At 43.4% G+C, this 8418-nt stretch overlaps 1 long non-coding RNA gene across 1 annotated transcript; it reads right to left on the bottom strand.

Moving 5' to 3' along the window:
• Positions 1-483: 483 nt before the first annotated feature.
• Positions 484-1538, bottom strand: LOC307061884. Its single transcript, XR_013811204.1, has 2 exons — positions 1376-1538; positions 484-893 (listed from the first exon to the last, which is right to left on the bottom strand). It is a non-coding gene; the product is annotated as an uncharacterized lncRNA (long non-coding RNA).
• Positions 1539-8418: the final 6880 nt, after the last annotated feature.

The raw sequence follows: 8418 nt of genomic DNA, 5'->3' as shown, positions 1-8418 counted from the left end.
AGGGTCCCCAGAGACCTCCATGTCACTATGTTTGTGAAGATTTTTCGGCCATTGTATGTTATTTCCCAGAAGCGTTCAGTGCCTCTTAATCACTCCCTCACTCTCTTGAAACTTTGTTGATATTTATTTTTGTAATTATTTGATTATAATCTGTTCCTGTTGCACTGTGAGATCCGTGAGAGTAGGGGCTGTGTCATTTGTATCACAGTCTCTCAGCCCCTTACATCAGTAGCCTACTTCCTCATCTCCCCTTGGATGTCTCAAAGCACCTGGAAATCAACATCTCTAAAATAAAACTCCTGATCAACCTCCACCAGGGTGTTCTCCAAGGGTCCCCTATCCCAGTAAATGGCACTGTTACTGAACTGGTTGACTGGACCCACTCCGGGGTCCTAGCCCGGGTGAGACCCCTTGTCTTGACCACAGAGGAGGCTCTTTTTCCAATCAGATTCGCGTAGCCAACAGTGAAACTGATGCTGAGACTGGAGCAGCACAAGCTTTATTCAATGGCCAGAGAATGGAGAAGCAAGAACCTAGTTTGCAAATCAACCTCTCAACCCAATTTGGGCAGACACACCAAAATTATAGAAGGGTTGAGGTAAAACAGAGGGAATTGGGAAGAGTGGGAGGAATATTCATGAGTTATTCAAGAACAGGGGTCTTATTTGGACCCAGAACTGATGCAACTCTCCTTCTCAGTCCTTATGTGGGCTTTTCCGGTTGTTGTCATGGCAGGTGTCAACTGTCTTGCTGCTGGTGGGCATGGCATTTAGCTAACGTATTATCATGAGCAGGTAATGAGGCTTAAGGTCCACAGGAAGTCAAATCTGCCGCCATCTTGGGCCTAGGTGGTTCTAACCAGTTCTTGTTTTTTTTCTCTTTGCAGCTTTCTCCTGAAACTCAGATACGAGTAATTGGTTTCTAGTCGAGGGAGGGGCAGGGGGGTAATTCTGGGGTAACAGCCTTGGTAACAGCACCTCCATCCATCCAGTTGCACAAACCAAGAAGCTGGAGTCCTCCTGGTCACTTCCCCCTCTCTCACCATCCCCATGCCCTAACACCAACAGGCCATCAATTGGGAATGAGAAAAGTTTGGAGATTGAAGGGGCTCCCAAGGGAACCCAGGCTTCTCCACAGAAGAGCATATTTTGAACACAACTCCCACAGGGATGCTGGCCAAACACAAGCAAGGGAGGCAGTAGTGCACTGTGTTGGCACGGGGTGGGGGGCTGGGGGATGAGGGTTGCTCTGAAAAGACTGTTGTGTCTCTTTGACTCTGGGGAACTTATCCCTTTTCCCTGAGAGGTAGCTTCAGTCGATTATGGCAGACTTTTGCTCCTGACAGACAACGAGGCTTAATTCTTGCGCAGCTTACCTTGGGTCTGCAAGCAGCATTGAGATCTGCCCGGCTGTGGGCAAGAGGCCCAGGAACACAGTGATCTCGACAGCGGCTGTGGCCCGGGAAATGCTGAGCACGTGGGCAGCCACTGCAGGCCACAAAGAATCCAGAGGATCCAGAAATGCCCTGGGCAAACCAAGTCTTTGCCTCTCCATCTCTTTCAGTCGCAAACTTAGGTTTTTCTGTAGAGTTCAGCATTAAAGACAATTTGAATATTTGTCCCATACTCATACAGGATTCCCTATTCTTCCCAGATTTAAAAAAGTTATCTTTTCATTGGGAAACAACAAGACTCTTTAAAAATGGACCAGCAGACATTTCTAGAGTTTTGAGGTTCCACATGTTACCGGGACTCAAATCTGTAGGTGCCCAGCATCAGCTTGGAAATCACCATGAATGACGGGCCGGCATTAGAATCGAGAGTCTCCCCTGTCTTGCGTCCCCTCACCCCCACACCTGATAATTACTTCTGTTACCAGAAAGTTCTTTCCATTGATTTCCTTTGTTACTTAGGTAAATGTTTCCTTCCTCATTTCAGTTATTTGTGTAACAGTTTGTTTCCATTGTTTCTTTTAAAGATTAAATCGAAGAAGGAATGCAAAGCTCTACCTCTGTGTTGGTGTCTTTTCATTGCTGCCACACTTTTTCTCTGCTCAATTTGATTTTCAGAGAAAAATAAAACTTCATTATACAAATCAGAATAATTTTAATATCTAAAATTCACTTTTGGGCTTCCCTGGTGGCGTAGTAGTTAAGAATCCGCCTGCCAGTGCAGGGCACATGGGTTTGAGCCCTAGTCCAGGAAGATCCCACATGCTGCGGAGCAACTAAGCCCGTGCGCCACAACTACTGAGCCCGTGCGCCACAACTACTGAGCCTGCGTGCTCTAGGGCCTGTGCTCTGCAACAAGAGAAGCCACCGTAATGAGAAGCCCACGCACCGCAATGAAGAGTAGCCCCTGCTCGCTGCAACTAGAGAAAGCCCGCATGCAGCAACAAAGACCCAACGCAGCAAAAAATAAAATTAGAAAAAAAAATTCCTGGTTTCCTTTAGAAAAATAAAATAAAATTCACTTTTATTGGGAATTAAAAGTTGTATTTTTAAATAATTCATTAAACAATTTCAAAGCATTGTTCTTTTAACTGTATTGCGTTGTTTTAGAAGATAATTGGAGCCAAAATTTCCTAAAAACTTGCTTTTACGTTGAAACCCATGGAAGGACAGTAGGCCTCTTGCCCACCCTGCTTGCGACTCTCCTGGAGTAAAAGCTCACAGGAGTGTTTGAGGTCAAAGACTTTTCCCAAGACTGTCTAGTTCAATGGCTCCATGAACCAACCAGCTGGTTGTCAGAATCAGGAGTTAAAATAGGGCTTCCCTGGTGGCGCAGTGGTTGGGAGTCCGCCTGCTGATGAAGGGGACCCGGGTTCGTGCCCCGGTCCGGGAAGATCCCACATGCTGCAGAGCGGCTGGGCCCATGAGCCATGGCCGCCGAGCCTGCACGTCCAGAGCCTGTGCTCCGCAACGGGAGAGGCCACAACAGTGAGAGGCCCATGTACCGCAAAAAAAAAAAAAAAAAAAAGTTAAAATAATCAACAAAAACATGCTGTCATACGAAAGGAGTGCATTATGGGGGTTAAAATAATTCCAATAGTACAGAAGATATAGAGTGAAAAAAAATCCCCTTATTCCTCCTCCCCAGCAATTCTCAAGGCCACAGCCCAGAGGAAGCCACTGTTACTAATTTCTCTTTCTAGCTCTGATGATAACACCGTTAACTCTCAGATACTTACCTTGTTTTATCAGCTTCACGTAGTATATGTTACTTTCTGCTCTGAAAAAGATGAGGAATTTAGCACGTTGTCTGACTCTCACCTCCCTTTCCCCCATACTTCTCAATTTTTGTTACTTGCATTATTTTTAGTTCTAGAATTTACTTGTGTAACTTTATATACCAAAAAAGGTTACCTAAATAAGAAAGGTGTTTTGCTACTTCAAATATCTGGAAGAGGAGCGACTCTTCAAGCACTGTGAAAAAAAAACACAGTAACACGGTATCACAGAAAGAAAATGACAGTTCTCCAGAAACCAAACTTAAAGTCATAGAAGTTTGTGAATTATTATTATTTATATTTAGCAAAAAGATTAGGATCTTTGTTTTCATTATTTGGGGAAAGCAGATCTTGTATCTTCCCTGAAGGCGCTGGAGAACTACCAAGGCAGCTGGAGCCCAAGAAGTCATGATCCTGGGGAGCAGGGAGGCCAGAGATGAGAGTCCAGCATTGCTGCCACTTTGTTCCACAATGAAACTGCTGCTTTGAAAGCGATGGCTGAGAGGCTGAGGCACTGAGCGGAAGGGGAAAGATAAGACGCTGAGAAGCTGAGCAAACTGTATTTTTAGATACCTTCGGGGCTGCAGTGGAGGAGTGGTGCTGGTACCCACCAGGCTTTCAGTGATGCCCTAAAGGGCACGCCTACCCAGGAGGAGTAGGTAAACTACAAAATCGGCAGAAGGGAAAACAGGGGTGGCCTCCAATCAGCTCAACCCCTAATGGGCTTAGGGTCACCTGCCCAGCCCTGACTGCCCCAGTGTTAGTGAATCAGCTGTAAGTTCATAATTGGTTTATTTTTTTCTTCTTTCTTATTTTACTGTGGGCTTGTGTTTTCCAGAGCCACAGAAAGCTCAGTGTAACTCCTGGTGTTTAAGATAAGCAGCTTTGGGCTTCCCTGGTGGCGCAGAGGTTGAGAGTCCGCCTGCCGATGCAGGGGACGCGGGTTCGTGCCCCAGTCTGGGAGGATCCCACGTGCCACGGAGCGGCTGGGCCCGTGAGCTATGGCCGCTGAGCCTGCGCGTCCGGAGCCTGTGCTCCGCAACAGGAAAGGCCACAACAGTGAGAGGCCCACATACCACAAAAAAAAAAAAAAAAAAAGATAAGCAGCTTTACAAGCTTGTGTTCCTCCCGTAGTAGCTTAAAAGGTGCTTCTGACAGCTTCTAAAACCTAAACACAAAACACACAGGCTTTTCTGTTTGTCTGAGTTTTGTTTTTGCTTTGTCTTGTTTTTTAATTTTTTCAGGCTTTATGACACATCTGGAAGGATATGTATCAACATTTTTATATCAGTTCTCACGGCCTGTGACTTTCACTTTCGTCTTTGACCTTTTCAAATTCCCCTTGGTTTTTACAGTGAGTGTAATTTTTATAAAAGGAACTATCTTTAAAAGTTTGTATGCCTATATTTACTGGCAAATCTTGACTATCACTGTTTCACAACCTACTTTTCATTTTGTATTTCGTGTGTGAATTCATGTTTCCTTACATATATGTATTTGCATGTATATGTGTATACAAGAAGTGTCAGGAATAGTATTGATGGTGGCTGTCTCGTACTGTGGGTAATTTCTGGTTTTTTTCTACCTTTAGCATTATTTGCATTAAAAAAATAAATGTGCATCATCTTCATAAACAGAAAAATTTCTTTTTAAGTTTAGGGTAATAGAAGATATAGAAAAGTCGCTAACAATTAACTAATCTAACCAACCATCTCATGCCCCTCTATACCCCACCATGAGGTCATCCAGCCCCTGTATCTACAACTCAGGTAGTAAGAAGCTCATATCCTGCCAAAGAACTTGTTCCCTTCTTGAACAGCTAGTAAAGACTTGTTTTAAACTGAACCCGATTGCATGTAATTTGAACAAAAAAGTGACCTGATTTAACTTCTGTTTAAAAAAGATCACTCTGGGGCTTCCCTGGTGGCACAGTGGTTGAGACTCTGCCTGCCGAGGCAGGGGACATGGGTTCATGCTCCGGTCCGGGAAGATCCCACATGCCACGGAGCGGCTGGGCCCATGAGCCATGGCCGCTGAGCCTGTGCGTCCGGAGCCTGTGCTCCGAAACGGGAGAGGCTACAACAGTGAGAGGCCCGCATACCACAAAAAAAAAAAAAAAAAAAAAAAGATCACTCTGGCTGTTGTGTTGAGACTTGTTCGAAACAGGAAGAGAGACAGGCAAGAACAGAAGCAGGGAGACCAGTTAAAAGACTAACTTGAACTAGGGAGGTAGCAGTGGATGCAATGAAAAGTGGTCAGATTCTAGATACATTTTAATTAGATGTGGAGCACAAAAGAAAGTTTGAGATGCCCACCAGATGTCCAAGTAAAGATGTTGGGTATAAAAACTGGAAAATGTTGTACAGCGTTAAGTTCCCTTCCTCCACTCATTATTTAGTTAGGCATTCATTCATTCACTCATTCATTCAAAAATTAATTGAGCACCTATTGTATGCAAGACAATTCAGGGTGCTGGAATTCCAGTGAAAAAACATAAAAATCCCTCCCTCCATAAAGCTTACATTTTAGTGGAGCCTCACCTATATTATGACATATAAGACTCATAAAACAGTATATACTACAGTTATCTTTATTTTTTTAATGCAAACAAGGAGACCTAATATGTCTAAGTGGGGCACTTCTAGATTAAGAAAAACTAAAGAGATATAACAGTCATATTCAATGAGTGAAACATGTTTGAATCCTACATACAAAAAAAACCCTATAAAACATTTTTGGGGACAACTGGGGAAATCTGAATGTAAACTGCATATTTATTAGACAATATATATTGGGTTGGCCAAAAAGTTCGTTGGGGTTTTTCCATAAGATATTACCGAAAAACCTCAATGAAGTTTTTGGCCAACCCAATAGAAGTATGTTAATTTGTAGACTATCCTTCTTAAGTGATCCACACTTGAAGGACAGTTCTTGGGCATGAAGAAGCATGATGTCCGCAATGTCCTTTAAATGATTCAGGAAAACAACAATGAAGAATATAAAGAGACAGGCAAATGTGGTTAAATGTTAACAGGTGAATCTAGGAGACTGGCATACAACTTTTCTGTAAGTTTGAGGTTTTTCAAAATAAAGTTGGAAAACTTAAATTTCAAACAATCACGGATTCACACCCATTTGGATGGCTATTAAAAATATATATGGCAAGTGCTGGTGAGGATGAGAAAAAATTGGAACCCTTCTGCATTGCTGGTGGGAATGTAAAATGGTTCAGTGGCTATGGAAAACAGTAAGGAGATTCCTCAAAAAATTAAACAGGATTACTAAATGATTCAGCAATTCCACTTTTTGGTATATACACACAAAAAAAGCAGGGACACAAACAGATATTTGTGCACCCACGTTCACAGCAGCATTATTCAGAATAGCCAAGAGGTGGATACAACCCAAGTGTCTATTGACAGATGAATGGATAAAGGAAATGCGCTATGTCCATACAATGGACTATTATCCAGCCTTAAAAACAATGAAATTCTGACACATGCTACAACCTGGATGAACCTTGAAGACATTACACTAAGTGAAATAAGCCAGGCACAAACTGACTAATATTTATACGAGGTACCTAGAGTACCCAAATTCAGAGAAACAGAGTAAAATTGTGGTTGCCAGAGACTGGGGGAAAGGGGAGTTTAGTGTTTGACGGATACAGAGTTTCAGTTTGGGAAGATGAAAAAATTCTGGAGATGGATGGTGGTGATAGTTGCATAAAAATGTGAATGCACTTGGGCTTCCCTGGTGGCACAGTGGTTAAGAATCCACCTGCCAATGCAGGGGTCATGGGTTCAAGCCCTGGTCCGGGAAAATCCCACATGCCACGGAGCAACTAAGTCTGTGCGTCACAACTACTGAGCCTGCGAGCCACAACTACTGAAGCCCGCATGCCTAGAGCCCGTGCTCCGCAACAAGAGAAGCCACCGCAATGAGAAGCCCATACACCACCATGAAGAGTAGCCCCTGCTCGCCACAACTAGAGAAAGCCCATGTGCAGCAACAAAGACCCAACGCAGCCAAAAATAAATAAAATAAATTAATTAATTAAAAAATAAATGTGAACGCAGTTAATGCCACTGAACTGTATGGCTTTTTTTTTTTTTTTTTTTTTGGCTGCATCGGGTCTTAGTTGAGGCGGGCAGGATCTTTCACTGTGGTGCTCGGGCTTCTCTCTGGTTGCGGTGCACAGGCTTCTCTCTAGTTGTGGCCTGCAGGGTTTTCTCTCTCTAGTTGTGGCATACGGGGGCTCCAGAGTGTGTGGGCTCTGTAGTTTGCAGCACGCAGGCTCTCTCTTTAAGGCGCGCGAGCTTAGTAGTTGTGGCATGTGGGCTTAGCTGCCCCACAGCATGTGGGTCTTAATTCCCAACCAGGGATCAAATCCACATCCCCTGCATTGGAAGGCGGATTCTTCACCACTGGACCACCAGGGAAGTCCCTGAACTGTATGTTTTAAAATGGTTAAAATGGTAAATTTTATGATATGTATGTTTAATCACAATTTAAAAAATCAAATTAAAAAAAAGAGGAAGGAAAGGGCTTCCCTAGTGGCGCAGTGGTTAAGAGTCCGTCTGCCGTTGCAGAGGACACGGGTTCGTGCCCCGGTCCGGGAAGATCCCACATGCCGCGGAGCGGCTGGGCCCGTGAGCCATGGCCGCTGAGCCTGTGCGTCCGGAGCCTGTGCTCCGCAACGGGAGGCCACAACAGTGAGAGGCCCGCATACCAAAAAAAAAAAAAAAAAAAAAAAAGAGGAAGGAAAAACATGATTTAATTGCTCAAACCACAGAGCTTAATACCATAAATGGGTCTCAAACACAGGTCTGTTTGATTACCAAACTCCTGCTGTTAACTCCCATTCTACATTGCCTTTATAACAAATCAATGCTTCTTTCCTTTTAGAAGATAGACATTAGGTCCTAAATCTTTTCCAGGCTAACCACCTTGAAATTCTTTGGCTAACCCACATAAAACATGATATGATTTCTAGCCCAATTCAAGCTGCTTTCCTTTAGGTACATTCTCATGCTTGTATCCGTTAGAGCAGCAGTTCTCAAACTTTTGGCCTCAAGACACCTTTTTACTTTCAAAAATTACTGAAGACTTCAATGAGCTTTTGTTTATGTGAGTTAAATATATTGATATTCAAAATTAAAACTGAGAAATTAAAAAAACTTAAAAATA

This window comes from Hyperoodon ampullatus (genome assembly GCF_949752795.1).
Source record: "Hyperoodon ampullatus genome assembly, chromosome: 13".
NCBI lineage: Eukaryota > Metazoa > Chordata > Mammalia > Artiodactyla > Ziphiidae > Hyperoodon > Hyperoodon ampullatus.
The sequence above is the reverse complement of the archived record's forward strand: the minus strand, read 5'-3'. Positions and strand labels throughout refer to the sequence as shown.